Raw genomic sequence first — 25,801 nt, 5'->3', positions numbered from 1 at the left:
AATCTCTTCAAGATTAAATTTAGGATTAAGGAAGGTTCATTAATGATAAAACTGGGATTCCAGATGGCACAACAGGAGAACAATAACTAGGTAAAGACAAAACAAGGTAGGGTTTGTGGAGATTCAGTTGAGAGTAGCAGCTGAAGATTCTACTCAGACAAGATTAAATCATGGAATTGGGGAAGCAAGAGGTGGGAATTTAGAAGTCATTGGTTGGGGGAAGCATCAGTTGATTGGGAATTTAATTTATCAGAGCAGAGAATGAGAGGATCAGTAGTGAAGGCAGATGGAATGGTCTTGCAGTAAAAAAGGATGTTGAGCTCCGGCTCTATTTAGTAGCAGAGCCACTTGATTCTTTTATTCCTTTCTTTTTTAAAATTATATATATTTTTAATCAGCAAAAATCTACTTTCTCTCCTTCCAAATTCTGTTCATCCTTACCCCAATTGAGAATGAAAGAAAAACAAAACCACTATTACAAATATATATAGTCAAGCAAAATAAATTTCCACACTGGCCATGTCCAGGAAAAAAAAACAACAACAAACAAAAAAACAACTCAGTCTATATTCCATTTGGAAATTAATAGCATGTTTCATCATGAATCTTCTAGAATTGTGATTGATCATTATGCTGATCAGAATTTTTAATTTTTTCAGAGTTGTTTGTTTTGACCATATTGGTATCCCTGTATAAATTGTTCTCCTGGTTCTGTTCATTTCATTCCATATCAGTTCATAAAAGTCTTTCCAGGTTACTTTGAAAACATGCTCATCATCATTTTTTGTAGCACAAAAAAATTCCATTACATTTTTATGTGATTAGAATGTGATGTAAGTGTGAGAGAAATGATAAAGGCTAAAAAGAAATGATGAAAAAGCTAATTTCAGAAGAAAAAAACCAGAAAAACTTTTATGAACTGATTAGAATGAAGTGAGTAGAACTAGTAGAAAAAAGTATATAATTACAACAAAACTATAAGGATAAACAACTTTGAAAGATTTAGATCTTTCTCTGATCAATACAATAACCAATTCCAAAGGACTCATGGTGAAATATGCTATGCACCTCCAGAAAGAGAACTGATGGATTCAGAGTACAGATTGAAACATATTTTCTTCCTTTCTTCCTTTCTTCCTTCCTTCCTTTCTTCCTTTCTTCCTTCCTTTCTTTTTCTTTCTTTCTTTCTTTTTCTTTCTTTTTTGCTCTTTTTTCCTTTCCTTCCTTCCTTCCTTCCTTCCTTTCTTCCTTCTTTCCATCCTCCTCCTTTTTCTTCTTCTTCTTCTTCTTCTTCTTCTTCTTCTTCTTCTTCTTCTTCTTCTTCTTCTTCTTCTTCTTCTTCTTCTTCTTCTTCTTCTTCTTCTTCTTCTTCCTTCTTTCTTCTTTTGCTTTCTGCCCCCTTGGATTATGTCTAATGTGAAATTTTTTTTTCCATGGCTATATATATTTGTAATAGGTTTTCTTTTTCTTGCTTTCTTAAAGGATGAGGGAGAGGAAGAGAATTTGGAATTGAAAACAAAATTTTAAAAAACTGGACGAAAACTATATATACATATATACATAAACACAAGATGTATATATTTATATGTATATACACACACATACATATATTTGTTTTGCCATGGGTCCCCCTCAGAATCTCATGTGCCATAAAAAAAGAACTATACTTTTGCATATTTTTGGTTTGTTTTGCTTAATACTAATCCCTCCCTTAAACTACCCTCCTACAACTTCCCCCTTCTCCTTTCTCCCATTTCCCACTTCCCTGTAAGATACATGTTTCCATCTAATTTTGTTAACTTCTCTTCTTTGAACAATTGAAATTGAGAGTGAGGTTCCAATGTCAGCAGCCCCTCCCCCCCAACTCCTCCTCCTTCTTGTTTGTATAAATGTCTACTTATACAATTTGACTATCTGGGATCATTTTCTTAAACACCCGTTCCTCCCATCCCCCCACCATTATATTTATTGTATTTCTTTTCTCCTCTCTTTCTATTCTTCTCTTAAGAACAAGACGTGCCCTAAACTATAGGCTTCCATTTAATTAGACCCCTTCTGTGATGCTGATAGAATTCAGCACATATCTCCCCATATTAAAATGTAAGCAGTTTATCCTTGTGTAATGTTTTGTCATTACATGTTTGTGTTTACCTTTTTATGTTTCTCTTCATTCATATTTGATCTTCAAAACTTCTGTGCATTTTTGATCTTTTCATCAGGGATGTCTGGAAATTCTCTAATAAAGGTTATTCTCCTCTTCCCCATTAGAATTAAATTCAGTATTTCTGGGTACATTATTCTTTACTGTAAGCCTATATCTTTTGCTTTCTATAATATGGTATTTCAAGTTCTCTACTCATTTATAGTTATGGCTGTTAAATCACATAAAATCCTGACTGTGGCTCCTCAGTACTTGAATTCTTGCTTTCTGGTCACTTGTAATATTTTTTCATTGACCTAGAAGCACTGGAGTTTTGTTCCTGGAAGTTTTATTTGGGAATTTCTGTCAGAAGGTGACTAGTAAATTCATTCCATTTCCTCTTTGTCCTATGATACTAATTTTCTTGTAATTTTTCTTATAAGTTTTCTCAAAATATGATGTCTAGGTACTTTTTTGTTGTTGTTAGACTATCAGATAGTACGATGATTCATAATTTTTTTTTCCCTTGAGCTATTTTTTCAAATTGTTATTTTTCCTATGAGATACCTTACATCTTTTCCCCTGTTTTTTCCAATCTTTTGAGTCCTGGGATCATTGATTTCTATTTTGTCCTTTCTAGTTTTCAGAAAGTTTGTTGCTTAGACTATTAATTCTCTAATTCTTTCTTCCACCAATCTTATTTCTTTTCCAATTTTTCCTCGTGTTCTCATTTCTTAAAAAAAAAAAAAAATTAATCTTGCTTCATGTTTTCTAGGAATTCTAATTGAATTTGTGGCCAATCTGTCTCTTTCTCTGAAGCTTTGCTTATAGATTTTTTTTTTTTTTAGTTATTCTCTTTCCCTAGGTAGCTTTTTATAGTTGGATTCTTTTTTTGTTTGTTTATTTACTCATTTTTCCAACCTATTTTCTGACTTTGAATTTGATGTTAGAGCCAGGCTCTCTACACATTGGGAGGAAAAGTCTGGGCTTGTCCTATTGTTGCTTTCTCATGGGTATTGAGGGTGGTATTGCTCCAAGATCTCAGGACCTAAAAGCTTTTAGTGCTCCCAGAGTGGTCTGCTTGCTGTCTTTTTGGCCTGAGTTCTGAAGTTCCTGACCTGGATTTGGGTCTAAGAATAGTAGACTGCTGCTGGACTCAGCCCCTAACACTTAGAAGTAAAATTCGGCTGGTTCAAAGTCATAGAACTGCAGGTTCCCTTTGGTCTGGGAGTCTATGTCCTTTAGACTTCTGAGACATACCCACTTTTCACTTCTAAACCTTCTCCCTTATCTGAACACTGCCCAGAGTCTTCCTGCCCAGGAATGCTAGTGCAGGATCTCTCATCATTCCACTCTAAACCTGTGACCCAGAACTGGGTGGTAGATGACAAAGCTCCTGGTTAGCACTTGTTAGTATGAACTGCAGAGGCTTATTTTGGCTGAATACTCTCTTACTGCATTGAAATGGTCCCCACATGGTATTCCTGACTAGTTCCTGTCCCCAGTGACCATAGATCTCTCTGTATTCATATGTCAACCTGGACTAGAAAAAATGTTTCACTGTAATTTTGTCTCAGATTTTCTCATTACAATTGTCTGGAAAATTTTCTACATTTGTTTGTAGGAGTTTTGGCAGATTGGGAGATCTCACTTTATTGCGTCCTTCTACTCTGAATTTTGGTTCTGTCTCTTCTTCCCTTCCCATCATAATCATTGAGAGAGACTAATGTGGGATAAAGAAGTTCAATGGTAATACAGCCAGTAGGATCCTGAGGCAGAGTCCTAGCTACTAGGTAGTATGTGGCCCTTCAGAAGCCAGAGCAGCAGGACTGGCGGCAGTAGATTGTGCCTTTTTCCTCAAAAATAATGGCCCTGGAGCTGGGAACTGGAAATTGAGTGGATGCAGAATAGCTGGATAAGTTATGGTATATGAATGTAATGGCATATTATTTTTCTATAAGAAATGATGAGCAGGTTGATTTCAGAAAAACCTGCAAAGACTTAATTGAATAGAATGAGCAGAATCAGAGAACATTATACACAACAAGAAGATTATGTGATGATGGACTTGGCTATTCAACAATGAGGTGATTCAAGGCAATTCCAATAGACTTGTGAGGAAGAGCTGTCTGCATCCAAAGACAAAACTACACAAATTAAATGTGGATCAAAGCATAGTGTTTTCACTTTTGTTGTTGTTGTTGTTGTTTGTTTACTTGATGTTTTTTTCTTTCTTGTGTTTTTTTTTTCTTTTGATCTGATTTTCCTTGGACAACATGATGAATAATAGACATTTGTTTAGAAGAATTGCACATGTGTAACCTATATTGGATTGCTTTCTGTCTAGGCGAGGGGGAAGAGGGAGGGAGGAAGAGAGAGAGAAAAATTTGGAACACTAAGTTTTACAAAAATGAATGTTGAAAACTATTTTTATATGTAGTTGGAAAAATAAAATACTATTTTTAAAAAAAGTAATGGCCCTTGGTAGTACAGAAAGTTAAAGGCAATGTTTTCTCACATGTCAGTGGTGGTCAGCAAGAGAATAGATACCTTTTCTATTGCTGAGAGGTAGGAAATCAATGTATCCAGAAGGTCTCCAATTCTATTTAATGATGGGACCTGGAGGTTGGAGTTTCTTTTCTCTCGTGCTGAATGATAGTCAGAATAAGCTTTGAGTGGGAAGTGAAGCAACGGAGGTATTAGGATGGAAGAACTGCCAAGGTCCTTTCTAGTGCTGACATTTTTTTCAATAGTATTTTTCCAAACACATGTAAAGATAGTTTTCAACATTTTTAAATTTTTATTTTGTTTTATTTTTTAAATTTTCAATGGTATTTTATTTTCCAAATATATGTAAGAATAGTTTTCAACCTTCATTTTTTTGACTTTGTGTTGCAAATTTTTTCTGTTCTTCCATTGCCTTTCTCCTCCCCAAGACAGCAAGCAAACTAATATAGATTAAATATGTGAAATTATTTCAAACATATCTCCATATTTGTCATATTATGCGAGGAAAATCAACCCAAAAGGGAAACCCATGAGAAAGAAAAAACAAACAAAACAAAGCAAAAGAAGGTGAAAATAATGTCCCTCAATCCACATTTAGTCTCCATAGTTTTCTTTCTGGATGTAGATGGTATTTTCCATCCCGATTCTACTGGAATTGCCTTGAATGTCTGTTGAAAAGACAGTGCTGATATTTTCTGATTATTATGGTACACACATAAATTAACATTTATGATCATGATATTTTATGACATGATAAGATTCTAGAAATGTCAACTGAGGACCATTGTCCTCAAATACCTTCATTACTAGTGAGATTCTCCCTTTCTGATCTGTGGGGTAACCAAGGATCAGGGATGATGAATGATTTATCTATTGGGCTACATATTTTTCCTAATCTCCACATTCTGGAAGTGTCCCTTTCCCTTGGTTTTGACAAATCTATTCATTTATCTCATTACACAGCCCAAGGCTGTGTTGGTGAAAGTGATCTACTTTCATACTAGGATATGCCTTAAGGGAGGAGTTCTACACTAGAATCACAGAAGAGCAAAGCTGAAAAAGACCTCAGGGGGCATTGAGTTCAATTTCTACCTGAAGAGAAACCCCACTCTTCAACATCCCTGACAAATGGTCATCCTGTCTCTGCTTGGAGACTTTTCTAATGACAGGAAACCTTAAACCTCCTGAGGCATCCTACACCACTGTAGAGCTTCCTACACCAAGAGAGCTTCCTTCTCTTTCCTCTAGCCAGGAAGCAGGAGAGACAGAGACAGAGACAGAGACAGAGAGAAATGGGGAGAGAGGAAGGAAGGGAGAGAGATGAGAAGAATTTGGAAGTTTCAACTTTCAGCTTAAAGCAGTTTTTCATGATGTCTAAGGTCCTTTCCCACTCTTAATCCTTAAACCTATCCTTTGGACCATTCTCAACAAGATGAGGTAGGTGCCTCAGGTTAAAACAAAAACAGATTCAATTTGCCTGCCCTCACTAACACATTCATACAAACTTGTCCATTCACAAATTCACATGTACCCTAATTAACTCATTTACACTTTGATATAAAATACATGGCCACTTCCCCAAAACACTAACACAAAAATGTACATTGACAAGTACAAAGGGTTTCTTTTGTGCCTAACCCCTTGATCCTTGGGAAGTAGGGTTCATTTCCCTTCAAAGGGGATGCTTATCTCCTTGCATGTTTGGCAAACAAATAAAGAAAAAACACAACCGCATGATACTAGATCTACTTATAAGCAATTTGGAAATCATAATGCTGTAGGACAAAAAAAAAAAAAAAAAAAAATCATCCTAGCTGGAAAGAGACAATGTTCTCTGACAAGAGTTCTCTTCGATTCACTCAGTGCTTTAAGAGCACTTTTAAAAGTGTCCATCCCTGTACTAGGCCCCTGGGAAAGTATTATGCTGTAACAGGAAGAGATTCAGCCCTGGTCATGGCTCCTTATTGTAGGTCGGTCCTCTCCCCTCCTGAAGGGATTGCTCTGGATGCTTCTTAAATTTCTTTCTTCCTTAACTTTCTCCCCTTCCCCAAATTCCACCTCCTTTCTGTCTCAACATATATTTCAAGGTCAGCTATATAACAACGTCCCATAGCGAGGGATAGCTCCTGGAAGAGGGGGAGATGGCTGGAGGGACCATATTTCTTACCTTTCCTGTCTTATGAGTGGAATTTTCATGCCCTTGTCCCCTAGGACAGATAATGTAAGATTATAATTTCATGCCTAAGGCACATACACCCTGTCCTGAACTAACTTCAAAACCTTCTGTGACTCAGAAACTGTTTTAATTTCAATCACTTTTATAGGCGTGAAATCAGGGTCCTGTTTACTTAGAAGGCATAAGTGTATGGGAGATGGGGAATACAGGAAGAGAATTTTGTGGGTCACACAATGATAACATCAGTAAACATGAGCCTAAAATTTCAGAATGGGAAGTGGGCCCTGAATATTGAATGTTAGAATTGGAAAAGACTTTCAAATGCAGAATGTCAGAGCAAGATGTGAGCTTAGCACATAGGAACAGGGAATGTTAAAGCAAAAATGGACTTGAGAAGTTATTCAGTGCAGCACTTCATTTTACAGTTGAGGGAATTGAAAGTTGTCCATAATTACCCAGCCAGCTAGTCACTGGGTTTTACAAGAACCCAAGTTTCCTAAATGTCAGTCTTTTTTTAATGCATCTAATAGAACTGGGTAATCAAGTATCTCTGTGATGTTCAACATTTTTTAGTAGAGTTAACTAAAAGGCATCCTTGTCATATTTATAGTTAATGCTGGAATTTCCTCCCAGCTAATACTTTAGATGGTATAGTCAGCATCCAAAATAATTTCAAGAAGCTAAAATAATAGGAAAAACTTCTCCCAAAACTCCACATAAAGTCCTGTTTTACAGGTTACAAAATGAGTTACAAAATGAACTTGAATTACAAAAATGAACAGCTGAAATACAGCTTGTGATTTGCTTCTCCAACAGGGCCCCCCACCTGGTAGTGAGTCCCTTAACAATGTTTTTTTGAATTGTGCTGAATTCCTGACAAGCTGTCACCCAATCTCTGCTTGAAGACTTCCAGGGATGGAAATACAGTCCTGAGATAGCTAAAGAGCAGCAACACAGAGATAGAGGCAAAGAGGAGTAACTGGAGACATTTCACATAAGAATGACCTACAGTTTTGGTGGATGGCATGTTTGTGGCAGCCCTTGTTGTAGCGGCAAGAAACTGGACACTGAGTGGATGCCCATCAGTGGGAGAATGGCTGAATAAGTTATATGATGTTATGGAATATTATTGTTTTATCAACACTATCTCATTACCTAAAGCTCAGCTGCTCGCTCTTGTCTTTGGACTAGTCTCTTAGATAACACAAAAATACAACTTAACATTACTTTTTCTTCCTTCATTGTGTTTCTCCTTTTCTATTCATGATATGGGTCGTTTTATACAGCAAATACAATAAAAAATTGCTTTTGAAAAGTTACTTCTCAACTAAAATTAATTTGGCCAGATAAGATTATTGGCCAGTGAAGTTCATCAGATCCCTAAGCATAGATCCTAACCTCTCAGTCTTTTGATTACTTTATCACTTTCACCTCTTCTTTGTTAAAACAAAAACAAACTCACAAGTCTTACTTTTTTTTTTTCTTTTCTTTACATTTTGGTTTTTCTTGAGCAGCGTGATGAATATGAAAACATATTTAGAAGAATTGCACAAGTTCAACCTATATCGGATTGCTTGCTGTCTTGGGGAGAGGGAAGAGAGGGAGAAAAATTTGGAGCACGAGGTTTTGCAAAGGTGAATGTTGAAAACTATCTTTTCATATATTTGGATAAATAAAATACTATTTAAAAAAATAAAGAAAATCAATTTTCTCTTTCAATGCCATTCTATGTGTGTATTTATTGGAGAGAGAGGAGGAAGCTACATATCTATCATGTGCATATAAATATCTATGTTTGACTCAGAAACTGTTTTAATTTCAATCACTTTTATAGGCGTGAAATCAGGGTCCTGTTTACTTAGAAGGCATAAGTGTATGGGAGATGGGGAATACAGGAAGAGAATTTTGTGGGTCACACAATGATAACATCAGTAAACATGAGCCTAAAATTTCAGAATGGGAAGTGGGCCCTGAATATTGAATGTTAGAATTGGAAAAGACTTTCAAATGCAGAATGTCAGAGCAAGATGTGAGCTTAGCACATAGGAACAGGGAAAGTTAAAGCAAAAATGGACTTGAGAAGTTATTCAGTGAAGCACTTCATTTTACAGTTGAGGGAATTGAAAGTTGTCCATAATTACCCAGCCAGCTAGTCACTGGGTTTTACAAGAACCCAAGTTTCCTAAATGTCAGTCTTTTTTTAATGCATCTAATAGAACTGGGTAATCAAGTATCTCTGTGATGTTCAACATTTTTTAGTAGAGTTAACTAAAAGGCATGCTTGTCATATTTATAGTTAATGCTGGAATTTCCTCCCAGCTAATACTTTAGATGGTATAGTCAGCATCCAAAATAATCTCAAGAAGCTAAAATAATAGGATAAACTTCTCCCAAAACTCCACATAAAGTCCTGTTTTACAGGTTACAAAATGAGTTACAAAATGAACTTGAATTACAAAAATGAACAGCTGAAATACAGCTTGTGATTTGCTTCTCCAACAGGGCCCCCCACCTGGTAGTGAGTCCCTTAACAATGTTTTTTTGAATTGTGTTGAATTCCTGACAAGCTGTCACCCAATCTCTGCTTGAAGACTTCCAGGGATGGAAATACAGTCCTGAGATAGCTAAAGAGCAGCAACACAGAGATAGAGGCAAAGAGGAGTAACTGGAGACATTTCACATAAGAATGACCTACAGTTTTGGTGGATGGCATGTTTGTGGCAGCCCTTGTTGTAGCGGCAAGAAACTGGACACTGAGTGGATGCCCATCAGTGGGAGAATGGCTGAATAAGTTATATGATGTTATGGAATATTATTGTTGTATCAACACTATCTCATTACCTAAAGCTCAGCTGCTCGCTCTTGTCTTTGGACTAGTCTCTTAGATAACACAAAAATACAACTTAACATTACTTTTTCTTCCTTCATTGTGTTTCTCCTTTTCTATTCATGATACGGGTCGTTTTATACAGCAAATACAATAAAAAATTGCTTTTGAAAAGTTACTTCTCAACTAAAATTAATTTGGCCAGATAAGATTATTGGCCAGTGAAGTTCATCAGATCCCTAAGCATAGATCCTAACCTCTCAGTCTTTTGATTACTTTATCACTTTCACCTCTTCTTTGTTAAAACAAAAACAAACTCACAAGTCTTACATTTTTTTTTCTTTTCTTTACATTTTGGTTTTTCTTGAGCAGCGTGATGAATATGAAAACATATTTAGAAGAATTGCACAAGTTCAACCTATATCGGATTGCTTGCTGTCTTGGGGAGAGGGAAGAGAGGGAGAAAAATTTGGAGCACGAGGTTTTGCAAAGGTGAATGTTGAAAACTATCTTTTCATATATTTGGATAAATAAAATACTATTTAAAAAAATAAAGAAAATCAATTTTCTCTTTCAATGCCATTCTATGTGTGTATTTATTGGAGAGAGAGGAGGAAGCTACATATCTATCATGTGCATATAAATATCTATGTTTGAATCTGTACATGGGTTGTATATATTTTCAAGGCAACATGATAAGATAGGAAAAGCATGAGACTAGGGTGAGGAAATCCAGGTTCTTGTCCTGACTTTTTAACTAACTCATTGTATGACTGAGTAAGTCACTTCCCCTCAGTTTCCTTCTCTTCACAATGAGGATTTTGGACTAGAAGACTCCTTTCAGTTATAGGATCAATATATTTAGAGCTAATAGAGATCTTTGAGGTCATGGACTCCAACCCTCTTATTTTACAGATAAGGAAATCTAATATTCTGTATTTTATAAAATTAAGACATGATAAATTGAAATAATTTCCTTTATAGTGCCCCGAAAAAACAACACACATTCCCACTTATATATTACTTGTATGTGCATTCACATGTGTATAAATATACACATGAGTACATCTTGTTTGCAGTTGGGCCAGGTCAGTCTTTCCTCCGTGGCTCAGATAACCCCGTGGCCCTGGACACTAACTGCAGGGACTTGTGGACAAGTTGAAGTGTGCCTGAGAGGTGGCTCTCAGAGGCTGTCATCTCCTCCCAGCTTCACTCTGAGGGCCACCAGATCCTGAGCAGGTCCCCTGCTCATCAGGGTGCCTTCCTGCCCATCCCTACCTCCCCAAAATAAGGTCAACCAAGCTGGTTCTGCTCTGGCCTTCCTTGCATCACACTTGCTTCCTCCCACATTACAGCCTCCAACATTTCTCCTTCCCTTGTTCCCTTCCTCATTATAATCCCAATTCTCCTCCTCTCCTTCTCCCCTTTTCCTTCTTCATTTCCTCCTTACTATCACACTTCTGTATTTCTTTCTCCTTCCTATTTTATCCATCATACTTCTAAAGTCCTTTTCTTTATCTCCTATTCTTGCTTCTCCCTCCCTTTCCCACTACAACCTCCAAATCACACCGTCCCCTAAAATACTCATCCCCTACTCTCATTTGTCCACACTGCTTCACTCCTCCTCCCTCTTTCCTATCTCCCTCCAGGCCTATTTCTCTTCAGTCCTCCCACCCTAACCAAAGCTGATTTTTAATATAGCAGGAGTGATCTGGTAGGACCCATTAATGCTTGGTCTAGTGGTCCTCAAACTTTTGTTCTCAGTATCATTTTACTATTAAAAATTATTGAGGATCTGTCCGGAAAGTTTTTGTTTATATGGGTTATATTTATAGATAGTTGCCATATTAGAAATAAAAGCTAATTTTGAACGTGTAGACCCTCTGAAAGGGTTTCAAAGATCCCGCCAGGATGCTCTGGACCCCACTTTGAGAACCACTAAGCTCTAAAGCATCTCCCTGGGGGATGGGTGTGGGCTCTGACCCTTGGCTGAAGGACGAGCTTTGTGGAGATGGCCACAGCAACTCCCTCCAGGTCACCGTGAGTGGGGCTTGTGTCAGAGATGATTGTCAGAGGGACAAGGGGTGAGCTCTTCTGGAAGTAGCGCTCCTCCGAGGGGTAGGAGTGAGGATCCACCCTACAGATGCTGGGCTCTCTCCCAGCACTTCTCCGCCAGTGACTTCTTTCCCTTGCACTTCTAACCAGTGGGGATAAAGGATTTCTATCCCTCCGTTCCCCTTTCCCCTAGTAGCAAGCACAGCCAGAAGTACACAGAAAAGTGACCATTTGCTTGCCTAAATGAGCCAGTCCTTAGTGGTTTTCTTGTGTTTTCTCTCTGGGCAGAGACCAGCCAGTGATACTGGAAAATGGATATTTTCAGCCTCGGTTGTCTAGTGGGAGGTGATTTCCTGCAAAAGTGCCTCTTCTTAGAGCAGGAGGGTTCTATTATTACCAGGAAGACTCTGCAACTGACAGAATAAAATCAAAGTTATGCTTGGTTAAAGACAAACTTTATGAGTACATCAGTGAAGGGTTGAGAAGAGTGTAAAACATCCCAAATATCTGTTCAGGAATTCCCCCACAGTGGTCCTAAAATCAGAGGTCTAGACCTTGAAAGGGTCTTTGAGGTCTTGAATCCAATCCTCTCATTTTACACATAAGGAAACTGAGACCCAGAAAGGTTAAATTAGTTCCCCAGAATCACAGCACTGGTGGGACTTGAACACACATGATTCCAACTCCAGCGTTCTTTCCACTATCCCACATAGTTTCCTTGTTTTCTCTTTGAGTGTGAGGGATCATTGCTTTATGTTTTGTATTGGTTAATGCATGCTTATCAGTTTTTTGTATTTTAAGCATTTCTTCTGTGATGGAAAAAATAAATAGCGTCCCATACCTAATATATACTTACTGTACAGAATATAGTTATCCCTTCTATATTACTAGATTTAGAGACATGGTACCCCCTCGATCTGGGAAAAAAACACACACACACATAAAATTTTTGTTCCTCCCTTCATAACAGAAAAGAAATCTGAATTAAATGATAAAATGTGTTAATATTCTACAATATTATAAATATATTTTATGCATTTCTGAACTTTTTGTGTATCCTTTGCAGGCTTTCATGTTAATCAATGGCTTCCACAAAACTCCAAAAATTCCTGTTTAATTTCTTATGCCCAACCTACAATATGTTGAAACTGCAAAGGGGAAAGTCACAATATTGAAGGGACAACTGTATTTTTTTCTAGAAGAGAGAGACACTGTTGCCCACTTTTGAGAGAAGCCCTAGACACAAATCATATTTAACATTTAAAGATTTCCCCAGTTACCCCTGTGTTGGGGCAACAAACCAGAAATCAAGAGAAACCTGACCCCCCAATCTCACACACACACACACACACACACACACCTTTTTGTGATCAGAGCCCCTCAGCATGAATCTGATCTGTGTGATTATAGAGCCAGGGTTCCTTGAAGAAAGAGAGGCCCCCCTAGGTCATGGGTCATACTAGGATATGCCTTAAGGGAGGAGTTCTACACTAGAATCACAGAAGAGCAAAGCTGAAAAAGACCTCAGGGGGCATTGAGTTCAATTTCTACCTGAAGAGAAACCCCACTCTTCAACATCCCTGACAAATGGTCATCCTGTCTCTGCTTGGAGACTTCTCTAATGACAGGAAACCTTAAACCTCCTGAGGCATCCTACACCACTGTAGAGTTTCCTACACCAAGAGAGCTTCCTTCTCTTTCCTCTAGCCAGGAAGCAGGAGAGACAGAGACAGAGACAGAGACAGAGAGAAATGGGGAGAGAGGAAGGAAGGGAGAGAGATGAGAAGAATTTGGAAGTTTCAACTTTCAGCTTAAAGCAGTTTTTCATGATGTCTAAGGGCCTTTCCCACTCTTAATCCTTAAACCTATCATTTGGACCATTCTCAACAAGATGAGGTAGGTGTCTTAGGTTAAAACACAAACAGATTCAATTTGCCTGCCCTCACTAACACATTCATACAAACTTGTCCATTCACCAATTCACATGTACCCTAATTAACTCATTTACACTTTGATATAAAATACATGGCCACCTCCCCAAAACACTAACACAAAAATGTACATTGACAAATACAAAGACATCATAACTTCCTGGGCTTCTGACTAGAATACAATTCTCCCAAGGTTAGTTCTTGGAGTGCCTTGGGGCTGGAGACCCGTCTTCCTAGGAAGCTTTGGTGAAAGAAGACCCTGTTTCTTTCTCCTTCCTCCATCCCCCACCTCAGGCCCTGTTACTTAAACAAATGATTCCCATTAACTTCAATTAGCGCATAAACTTGGTATCTGATTTATAGGATCTATTAAAGGAGCATATCCTTCCCATTGTCCATTTCTTCCCAATCCACAGAGTCCTGTAGTGCTGTGGAGGCTAAGAGAGTAATATAGGTCGTAAGGCCTGGCCTAGAAAGGCTTAGATAATGAAGGACCAATTGACCTGTGGCTTTGAATGAGTTGGCCATAGATTAGCACAATACCTGGTATATACAGTATGCATTTAATAAATATTTACTGAATTGAGTTGACAGACCAACTGCAAATGCTACAGTGAAATTTCTCTAACACAAATCTTTACTATTTAGCTGTAGGTCTAGCACTCCAATTTCTTCCTTAAAATCAAGCCACAAGTTTGCATTTGATCTCTCCACAGTAATTGGAATGGGAGTCTCCACTTTCAGTTTAAGGCAGAACTTTTGAGTTTTTCATGATTTCTAAGATCTTCTCCCACTCTAAATCCCACGATTCTATCATTTGGATGATTCTCAACAAGATGAGGTTAGTTATCTTAGAACCTAAACACAGATTCAATCTGATTGCCTCAGTAACACATCTATACAAACATACCCAATCACAAATTCACGTGTACCCAAGGTAATTTCCTCATATGTGTGGGCATATGTGTGCATGTAGAGTGTATATATATATATATATCCTAGTATATGTAAAGTATATACACTAATACAAATTTTACATTCTGACAGGTTAAAAAAAAGACAACACCTTAGACTTAGGATAGTTCTCAGAGCGCCTGGGAGCTGAAACCCTCTTTGAAACTGGACCTCAGTTTCTCTCCCTGAAAAAGCTGTCCAAATGATTTATATGTATCCTTCCAGCTCCAACATTCTAGGCTCAACCACTTGACCAATTCCAGACTGATTTCATGGATAATATCCATGAGGGAAAAGTCACAATAGGGAAAATGAGACCCAGAAAAAAAAAATTACTTATTTAAAGTCCCACAGTGATCCACAGAGAAGGCCGAGACCTGATTCAGTTTTGAATACTTGCCAAAGTCCTAATCACATAAATCTGTAATCTAGCTCCAGATTGTGCCTTCTTTCTGAGTAGTCCAGATCAGGAACAATATAATCTATCATCCTGTAATCAATTAACAAGTACTAACAAGCCAGTCTTTGTACCAGATGCTAGGGATATAGACAACACTGAAATAGTCCCTGCCATGAAGTTAGATTTTATCAGTAGAGACAGCATGTACATATGTACAAAACAAATTCAAAGTAATTTTTGTAGATAAGTCCTAGCAGTTTGGAGAATAATCAGAAAAGGCTTTGTGTGGAAGTTTTGAGATGAGTTTTGAAGGAAAAGAGGGATTCTAAGAGGCAAGAGTGAGATTGTTAATTATTTTGGATGTAACTGGGGAAAAAAAACAAATATATATGGAATCAAGAGATTGAATGATGTATGTGAAGAACAAGATGGCTGGTTTGGCTGCACCACAGAGTGCATGTGAGCCTGAGAAAAAGAGTTGGAGGTAGGTTGAAAAGGGACTTTAAATGCCAAACCCAGGAGTCTGTATTTGATCTGAGAAATAAGAAGGTGCCACTAGAATTTCTTGAACAGTAAAGTGATGTAGTCAGACTTAAATACTATAGGTATTTGGCAGCGGTGTAGGGAAGATTGTTGTAAGGTCCCTCCCGGCCCTAACATTCTGTCCTCTAATCTTCCTTCCAGATGTGATAGCCTTTGTTCTAAGGTCCTCCTGAGCGCCAACATTTTACATTCTGCAATCTAAGATCTTTCTAGTTTTGACATTTTATGTTCTGTCTTCAATTCTCTATGCTGAAGTGCATTCCAGTTGTCTCAGGCCAGATTCTCTTTCTCTCTAAAGGCTGCAGCAAGTCAGGATAGGCTAATTTGGAAAAACAACAACAAAAACAAAACTGATTGGGATGCTTCCAAAGGTTCTCCAGACTCAGAAATCACTATGCGCCCTCAGGATAAAGAGACTCCCAAGTCTGTGCCAACAGACCCCTTACCCAGAACTAGTCCTAGATTGATCTTATGGATAATACCCAAGAGATAAAATAGGGAAAGTGAGATCCAGAAAAAAAGCTACTCATTCAAGGTCCCACAGAGATCTGTGATCCACAGAGGGGACCAAGACGGAATTCAGTCAAAACTCCAATCCCATTCGTCTGTCATTGGGCCTTAGATTGTGTCTTCTTTCTGGGCAAGGGATGTTAAAGAATTCAACTGTTTTTAGGTCAGGAACAAGTATAAATCCCCTTTTCCACTGGACTCAGCCCATCCAAATGCTAAACATAAAAACTTAAAACTGGGAGGTACCTCAGGACCTAGTGTCAGACCGGAAAGAGTTTCAGAAGCGGCCATAACTAATGGTCTCATTCTACTGATAAAAGGAGGGGGGGAGCTGCTCAGAGAAGGAGCAATACTTGCTCAAAGCCACTCAGTGAATTCTCATTAGACCAGGACACTCACTATGCACACACCATTCATTCATCAGTACCCGGTACTAGTTGTTACAGGCTCCCTGTCAGACCCTGAATAAGTCCATTTACTGCTCTAGGTCTCAATTTTCCTGTCTGTAAAGTGGGACTAATAACGCTTGCAGAGTCTATTGCAGACGATGACACATGGATAGATAGAGATACTGGTTTCGGGAAGATCTAAGTTCAAATGCTGCTTCAGACACTTAATGTGTGACCCTGGGTCAGTCACTTAACCTGTCTGCTTCAGTTTTCTCAGCTGTAAAATGGGGGTGATAATAATAGCCCCTACCTCAAAAGGTCGGGGTAAGGATTGTTGTGTTATTTGTTAAAAGCCCTTAGCGCAGTGCACGGCACACAGTGGGTCACTTTGTAACGGACAAGTTGTGTTATTTGTTAAAAGCCCTTAGCGCAGTGCCCGGCACACAGTGGGTCACTTTGTAACGGACAAGTTGTGTATTTGTTAAAAGCCCTTAGCGCAGTGCCCGGCACACAGTGGGTCACTTTGTAACGGACAAGTTGTGTATTTGTTAAAAGCCCTTAGCGCAGTGCCCGGCACATAGTAGGTCACTTTGTAACGGACAAGTTGTGTATTTGTTAAAAGCCCTTAGCGGACTGCCCGGCACACAGTAGGTCACTTTGTAACGGACAAGTTGTGTATTTGTATAAAGCCCTTAACGCAGTGCCCGGCACACAGTGGGTCACTGTGTAACGGACAAGCTGTGTATTTGTATAAAGCCCTTAGCGGAGTGCCCGGCACACAGTAGGTCACTTTGTAACGGACAAGTTGTGTATTTGTATAAAGCCCTTAGCGGAGTGCCCGGCACACAGTAGGTCACTTTGTAACGGACAAGTTGTGTATTTGTATAAAGCCCTTAACGCAGTGCCCGGCACACAGTGGGTCACTGTGTAACGGACAAGCTGTGTATTTGTATAAAGCCCTTAGCGGAGTGCCCGGCACACAGTGGGTCACTGTGTAACGGACAAGCTGTGTATTTGTATAAAGCCCTTAGCGGAGTGCCCGGCACACAGTAGGTCACTTTATAAATGGTCATTCCCCTCTTCTCCCTCTCCCCGCCCCGCCTACACGCGTCGTGGGCCGTGGGGAAGGTCCTTTCCTTTGGAACGAAAGGCGCTGAGGAAAGGCTCCTGGCCCCGCCGCCGGGGCCCTTGCTGCTGCCTTTCAGACATCACACCTTGTCAGGCCCCGTTCTGGGCGCAAGGCTGGTGACTGGGGGGTGACTGGCGAGTCCGAGCCTCAGTTTCCTCCTGACTACAAAGAGGGCTCGGGGAAGGGGCCCTTCCAGCTCGGAATTCCGAGAACGCAGACAAAGGCAGCCCCCCCAGCCCCGGGAGCAGGAAGCTGGCAGCCCCCGCCCCCGGCCCGCCGCCTCCCCCCGACCCGGCACAGACGCTTCTGATAAAGGCCCTCTGTCCGCGGGCCGGGTAAATCACGGTGTGTTCCTCCTCCCGCTCGGCCCCCCGCCCGGCCCCTCAGCCAGGGGTGGCCGCCGGCCCAGGACCCCAGCGCGCGACCCGCCTCAGCCTGGCTGGAGCCAGCGCACATCTGGAGCGCGGCACAGGCGCGAAGTCGGGTCAGTGCCCGCCGGGCTGGGGAGAGCAGGGGAGGGCAGAACTGGCTGTGGCGGGGAGGGGGCGCGGACACGCGGCACCGCCCACAGACACGCGCTTCCTTGTCCAAACAAGGCTACCCTCGCGTCGCGCCCGCCCCCTCATCCCCACTCCCCCTTCCTTCCCCTCCTCCCCTCCGTCCTCCCTCCTCCCCCCCTCGCTCCTCCATCTCCCCGCCAGTACCCCTAGTCAGCCCGCGCAGTCTAGGTGCCGGGGCCACTCACCAGAGCAGAGCCTTCCGCTATAGAACCGGGGCAGCCTCCGGGCCTGTGCCTCCCTGAGACCCCAGACCCGAGCCCAGGCCACTGGGGAAGGGCAGGGCAGCTCCGGACATTCTCTAGCTTGTCATCCGAGGGGATGGAAATAGCATCATATTTGCAGACCAAATCCGGGTTTTGCTACTTAACACGCGTGTCATTTGGGGAAAGTCCCTTCACTTTTTGTGAAACTCTGTTTCTTCTATAAAATGGAGATGGAAATACCTGCCCCATTTTTTCCATATGATTGTCATGAGGATCAAATGAGAAAAGAAAAAAGGCAACAAAGTACATTTTAAACTTAAATCCTATAGAAATGGGAGCTCAAAAATTGATCATAAAACTCAGAGCCATCTCAGTGGCCACACTTTTTAAAGGTGTTTTTCTCCCTCTACAAAATGGAAGGGAGAGTATAATCTCTTAATTCCTCTCTAAGTCTCACATTCTCTGTTCTAAGGTTCGTGTCAGCTCTAAATTTTCCTTCCTCAGGTTTCTCTTAGTTACCCCTCTCCTTTCCCCCTTCCCTGTCAGTGATCCAAGCAATGGGCCAGAGCCCTGCCCACCTATATGCACTGGATCCTCCTGTTGATATCCTAGGACAGGATATCCTAGGACAGTGGGTGGAAGGGGGGCAGAGGGGAAAAGGGGGGGAAGTAGGTCACTGTGTAACGGACAAGCTGTGTATTTGTATAAAGCCCTTAACGCAGTGCCCGGCACATAGTAGGTCACTTTGTAACGGACAAGTTGTTTATTTGTATAAAGCCCTTAGCGGAGTGCCCGGCACACAGTGGGTCACTTTATAAATGGTCATTCCCCTCTTCTCCCTCTCCCCGCCCCGCCTACACGCGTCGTGGGCCGTGGGGAAGGTCCTTTCCTTTGGAACGAAAGGCGCTGAGGCAAGGCTCCTGGCCCCGCCGCCGGGGCCCTTGCTGCTGCCATTCAGACATCACACCTTGTCAGGCCCCGTTCTGGGCGCAAGGCTGGTGACTGGGGGGTGACTGGCGAGTCCGAGCCTCAGTTTCCTCCTGACTACAAAGAGGGCTCGGGGAAGGGGCCCTTCCAGCTCGGAATTCCGAGAACGCAGACAAAGGCAGCCCCCCCAGCCCCGGGAGCAGGAAGCTGGCAGCCCCCGCCCCCGGCCCGCCGCCTCCCCCCGGCCCGGCGCAGACGCTTCTGATAAAGGCCCTCTGTCCGCGGGCCGGGTAAATCACGGTGTGTTCCTCCTCCCGCTCGGCCCCCCGCCCGGCCCCTCAGCCAGGGGTGGCCGCCGGCCCAGGACCCCAGCGCGCGACCCGCCTCAGCCTGGCTGGAGCCAGCGCACATCTGGAGCGCGGCACAGGCGCGAAGTCGGGTCAGTGCCCGCCGGGCTGGGGAGAGCAGGGGAGGGCGGAACTGGCTGTGGCGGGGAGGGGGCGCGGACACGCGGCACCGCCCACAGACACGCGCTTCCTTGTCCAAACAAGGCTACCCTCGCGTCGCGCCCGCCCCCTCATCCCCACACCCCTTCCTTCCCCTCCTCCCCTCCGTCCTCCCTCCTCCCCCCCTCGCTCCTCCATCTCCCCGCCAGTACCCCTAGTCATCCCGCGCAGTCTAGGTGCCGGGGCCACTCACCAGAGCAGAGCCTTCCGCTATAGAACCGGGGCAGCCTCCGGGCCTGTGCCTCCCTGAGACCCCAGACCCGAGCCCAGGCCACTGGGGAAGGGCAGGGCAGCTCCCGACATTCTCTAGCTTGTCATCCGAGCGGATGGAAAGAGCATCATATTTGCGGACCAAATCCGGGTTTTGCTACTTAACACCCGTGTCATTTGGGGAAAGTCCCTTCACTTTTTGTGAAATTCTGTTTCTTCTATAAAACGGAGATGGAAATACCTGCCCCATTTTTTCCATATGATTGTCATGAGGATCAAATGAGAAAAGAAAAAAGGCAACAAAGTACATTTTAAACTTAAATCCTATAGAAATGGGAGCTCAAAAATTGATCATAAAACTCAGAGCCACCTCAGTGGCCACACTTTTTAAAGGTGTTTTTCTCCCTCTACAAAATGGAAGGGAGAGTATAATCTCTTAATTCCTCTCTAAGTCTCACATTCTCTGTTCTAAGGTTCATGTCAGCTCTAAATTTTCCTTCCTCAAGTTTCTCTTAGTTACCCCTCTCCTTTCCCCCTTCCCTGTCAGTGATCCAAGCAATGGGCCAGAGCCCTGCCCACCTATATGCACTGGATCCTCCTGTTGATATCCTAGGACAGGATATCCTAGGACAGTGGGTGGAAGGGGGGCAGAGGGGAAAAGGGGGGGAAGCAGGCACTGAGAACTGAACTAACAGGAAACAGACAATTCTAACAGGAGACCTGAGTCTCAGGCCACTGAGTCACTCCGTAACCTTGGATAAGTGATTTCCTTTCTATGTCCCTCAGTTTCCCCATCTGGAAAATGAGGGTTTGTGAACTTAGATGGTCTCTAAGATCCCTTCCAGCACTCAATTCTATGCTTTTTGACAGTCACTTAAGAAAAAAAAAAATACCCTAGCTTTGGATGGGTATGATAACCAGGAACCAGCTGTTTTCCTGCTTTGGGAAGCGGGGAGGGCACAAGTGGGAGGATGGAGGTGAGATAAATCCCACAGCCAGCCTCTGTCCTTCCTGAAGACTGACCTCAGCTGCTTGCCTCATCCAGCCACTTTCCAAACACCTGGAATAGGAGTCATCTAGGCCTTGTGGGGCAAAGGATAGGGGATAAGGTACAGACACACCTCTGTGTGGGATGTCACTTCAGTGGGGGGCCGCTAGAAAGATTGTTGAAATAACAATCTATTCCTGTTGGGTTTTTTTTTTTTCCAGCTCTCAAAGCTTTTAGTCACCAACTTCCAGACTGAGAGATTACCTGAATAGTTTAAAACTATGAAAATCAACACAGGTCCATCTCCCCAGATCTCTGTTTCTGTATGGGTACTGTGCAGGACCATGTGGCTCTGGATGTGCCTTTTGGGGTCTGCGAGCATCTGTGTCACTCAGTGTATGTCTATTTGAGTATGTCTGTGTAGGAGGTGAGGTGTGTGTCTGAGGATGTGTGTGGATGGGGGGATGGCATCCATGTGAGGGGGGTTTGTGTTTTTGTATATGTGTGAGGGGTGTGTGGAGATGTATGTGTGGGCATTTGTGTGTGAAAGTGGGGGGAGGGCTGAGAACTTCTCTAACAGGAAGCAGAACCATTTTAGGACATCTGGGTTTTAGCCCATGTGTGAGTGTGTATCAGAATGTGTCTGAGTATCTGTGAGAATATGTCTGAGTCTGTGTGTCTCTCCTTCTATGTCTCCAGTCACAGAGTCTTGGAAGAGACTTCAGAAGCTATTTGGTGGGCACTCCCTCCAAAAAAAGGAATCCCTCTACACCACTTCTGGCTCAGGTCCACCAGCCTCTGCTTGGAGGCCTTCAGGGTTGGGGAGCTCACCCTCTCCTGGGTCAGTCCATTCCACTTTGGGTCTGGCTCCGATTGGTCAGAGATTTCTCCTTACAGTCAGCCGGAATCTTTCCCTTCGCAGCTTCTCCCCACTGTTCCTAGGATTTGCCCCTCAGAGCCCCACAGAACCATTCTAATCTCTCTTTCCCCATGACAACTTTTCAGATATTTGAAAGCAGCTGCCGTGTCCCTCCTGAGTCTTCTTGTCCCCAAGCTAAACATCCCCAGTTCCTTCAACCAGGCCTCATATGGCTTCCTTCCAAAACCCTTCACCATCTTCTTCTTAATTGTCAACCATTTCCAGTTTACCAGTATCCATTCTTAAATGTAGTATTTAAAAGAGTCTCTGTCAGTGTGAGTATGAGAGATGGTGCAAAAGAAAGATGGTGCTCAAAGGAAACTCTGAAGCCATTCAGTCCGATCCTCATTTACAGAGGAGAAAACTGGAACAGAGAGAGCTTAAGAGCTTGACCAAAGTCATACAGCGTCTCAGCTGGGATCTGGACCTGAATCAGGGGTCTGGGAGCATCGTTCTGGGTTTCTGGGTGCCTAAGTGCCTCTCCTGTGTCCGTATGTAAGGACGTATCCACATGAGCACCTGTTTGAGTGACTGTCACAACATGTCCCTAGGAGCCTCCAGGAGAGTCCCTGGGAGAAGAGCTAGCGTCCCTGGGCTGTGGGCACCTCTGGCTGCTTGTGGGACATATCTGGGTGACAGAACAGATCCCCTGGAGCCTGGGCTCCCTGGCTGCTGCCTGGAGCTGAGAGGAAGTTGTTTTTTTTTCCATGAATTGGTACCAAAGCCCCATAGTCTCCACCCAAAGCATGTTGCAAACTATGAGTAAGGGCCCCGAGGGCCCCGGGGTCAGATGCCTAGAGGGCAGGGCATGTGCTCACTTCTCCCAGCGGGAGGTATCAGGGTGCTAGAGGGAAGGGCCAGGACCGTGGGGGCACAGACAGGGCTGGGAAGGTAGAGCCAGCTGGAGCAAGGGACCCAGGCCGCCATGTTGCTCACTTGGCCACCAGCTAGCCTTGTGGAATGTTTGCTGGGAATAAAAATGGCGGCGGCTGCTGGTGTCCGTGTGAGGTGCAAAAGACCTCTGTGTGATCTTAAGCAGGTCATTTTCTTTCTGTAATCCCTCAGTTTCCTTTTCTGGAAATGGGAAAAATGAGTCACATCCAAGAGAGAGACAGAGACAGAGAAAGAAAGAGACAGAGAGAGACGGAGAGAGAGAGAGATAGAGACAGAGACAGAGACAGAGAGAGAGAGACATAGGGAGAGGGAGAGAAAGAGAGAAGAAGAAGAAGAGAGAGAGAGACAGGAAGAGAGAGAGAGAGAAACAGACACAGGGAGAGGGAGAGAGAGAGAAGAAGAAGAAGAAGAAGAAGAGAGAGAGACAGGAAGAGAGAGAGAGAGAGAAACAGACACAGGGAGAGGGAGAGAGAGAGAAGAAAAAGAAGAGAGAAAAAGGGAGGGAGGGAGGGAGGAAGAGAGACAGAGACCCAGACCCAGAGACAGAGACAGAGTGTGTGAGAGATGTGGAGGTGGTGGTGGCGAGGACGCGGTGGGGCCTGGCTTCCACCTGTTGTTATTTCGGTCTGTCCCAGGCAACCTGCTCGCCAGGCTGGAGCCAGTCGCCATCTGGAAAGACTGGGCCGTTTATAAAGCTGACACGGCAGCGCCCCCCAGGGCCCTGACCCCACTCGCCAATCTGGAAATGATTATGGGCTGAGCCGGGCTGTATTGGAGGCTGGGGGAGCTGCCAACATCCTCCCTCCTTATTCTTTCCCTGGGAGGGGGACATGTGGAGTTCTCATTAGCCAGACAGGCTGATACTTGACTCATTTTCTGAGCCCCAGCAGAGGAGGGGAGCTGGTCTCAAGTCCCCCACACCTTCCCCGACGAGTGACGAGACCCAGAGCGAGGGGGTGCTCCCAGGGAGGGGCCGGGAGGGATGGCAAAGGAGGAAACGGAGACCGAACCAGCTTCGGCGACTTGACTAAGGTTATAAAATAACTTCACAAAAGGGCAGAAAATTAAAACTCAGGTTTCCTGGTTTCCTGTCTCTCAGGCCAGGACATTGTCTCCACGGGCCTGGAAAAATTCTCCCAACCTGGATTTTGGATTCCATGATTATGACCTGTCCAGGAGCCAGATCTGCCTACTGGTGGCTCTGGTCCGCGGGCAGCATCCAGGCCTGCGGAACCGAGGACAGGAGCTTAAAGCCAGGGAGTCTGCCATTTACCCAGCAGAGCGCGGCCAGGCAAAGGCCCCGGTTCATTTTGTAAGCCTGGAGCAGGGGTCGCTGCGGAGCAGTACCCAGCCCCAATCCCCCCACCTTTCCAAATACCTACACCCAGCTGGCTACTAGGGCAATAATTTTCCTTCCATTTTTATGGGTAGTCAAATGGGGGTTTGGGGGGGGGGAGAGCAAAACCAGTTCCCTGAGCTTTTTCTAAGCCATCCCTTGGGAAGGAACAAGCCCACATGATAGGAACATAAGAAATAGAATCCACATTTTAAAATAGATTTTTATGGAGATCTCTTGTTTTTATATTGCCAAGATTTCTCCTCCCCTCCCCCATTTCCACCCCCCTTCTCCTCCTCTTTCCCGAAGAGGTATCTCTTATAACAAAGAATTTGGGGAGAAAAGAAAAAGAAAATCAGCAAAAATCCCCTGGCATCATATTCAAAATTCCACACCCAGGGATCCCTTCCCTTTAGATCCCACCCTTCTACAGAACTTGAAGATTTACAAAGTGTTTTTTCCTCATAATAACTTAGTGAGATAAGTAGTGCCAGGATTCCCCCATTCCCCCCTCCCCATAGATGAGGAAACTTTAATTGGGTCGCGTAACTAGCAAATGGAGCAGCCAAGAGATTGGACCTCAGAGATCTCCTAGCCCAACCTCACAATTTTACAGATGAGGAATCCGAGGCTGAGGGAGGCTAAGGATTTTGCCTGCTGTGAGAAGGCAATAAGCCTTAGAGACAAGACTGGGACCCAAATTCTCAGCCTAGAGAACTAGTACTCTTTCCACCATACCAAGCTGACTCAAAGCTAAGTGTTCTGCCTCCAGCTCTGCAGGGGTTCCCCATCCCCAAAACCTAAGAGTTATCCTGAGAGAGTTCATGAATCCATATTTACATCCAACATTGTCATTTTGATCTTTAATTCATTTTCCACAAAGTATGAGGCATGACCCAGCCAAAAAAAAAAAAAAATCAGCAAAGTTACTTTTCATAGACAGAACAAATGCATTTCAAACACACTGTACAGTCTATGTTCCTTTTTCAAATGTATGAAGATGCTATTAGATTAATGAAACACATTATTTTTTCCTTCTTCAGTGCATTTATTTTTTTATTTTGATTGTATTTTATTTTCCCAATTACATATAACAGTAATTTTCAACATTCATTTTTGCAAGATTTTGAGTTCCATTTTTTTTTTCTCTCTTCCTTCCTTACCTCTTCTTTCCCCCAGACAGCAAGCAATCTGACTAGGTTATACATGTACAATCATTTTAAACATATTTCCATATTTGTCATGCTAAAATAACACCACTTTAAAGCCTTACCAAATTCACTATAGCTCATATATTTTCTCAGTCAGTGGATACTAACAGTGTAGCTGGTGGTCCAGGAAAGTTATTGACATTAAAATTGAAAAAAAAAATTGAAAAAGGAGAAATTTCCTCACATCACTACCTCACCTTATATCACAAGGAAAAAGCAGAGGCTAGTAGGGAAATGGGGCCCCAGGGCATCTTGGGAAAGGGGTACAAGGCCCGTGGAATAGCTGTTTGAAGGACCCTGGAAACATTCAAAGGGAAGAAGTTTGGGATTCTGTTAAGAAGGGAAGCCGGGCTTAGAAGTAGACTAAATTCAGAATTTTCACTGGATTGGGGGAGCCAGAGCAAGAAGAGAAGAGTCACCCAAGTGCCCATCCCTGTGTGATCTTGGGTAAATCACATCAAAACTCTGAAATTTGTTTCCTCATT

General features: G+C 42.9%; 1 pseudogene; it reads right to left on the bottom strand.

The window, feature by feature from the left end:
* The window catches only part of LOC127546560 (methyl-CpG-binding domain protein 3-like), a 35,027-nt pseudogene extending 12,225 nt beyond the window's left edge, over positions 1-22,802 (bottom strand).
* Positions 22,803-25,801: the final 2,999 nt, after the last annotated feature.

Source organism: Antechinus flavipes, chromosome 2 (assembly GCF_016432865.1).
Source record: "Antechinus flavipes isolate AdamAnt ecotype Samford, QLD, Australia chromosome 2, AdamAnt_v2, whole genome shotgun sequence".
In the NCBI taxonomy this organism is placed as follows: Eukaryota; Metazoa; Chordata; class Mammalia; order Dasyuromorphia; family Dasyuridae; genus Antechinus; species Antechinus flavipes.
The sequence above is the reverse complement of the archived record's forward strand: the minus strand, read 5'-3'. Positions and strand labels throughout refer to the sequence as shown.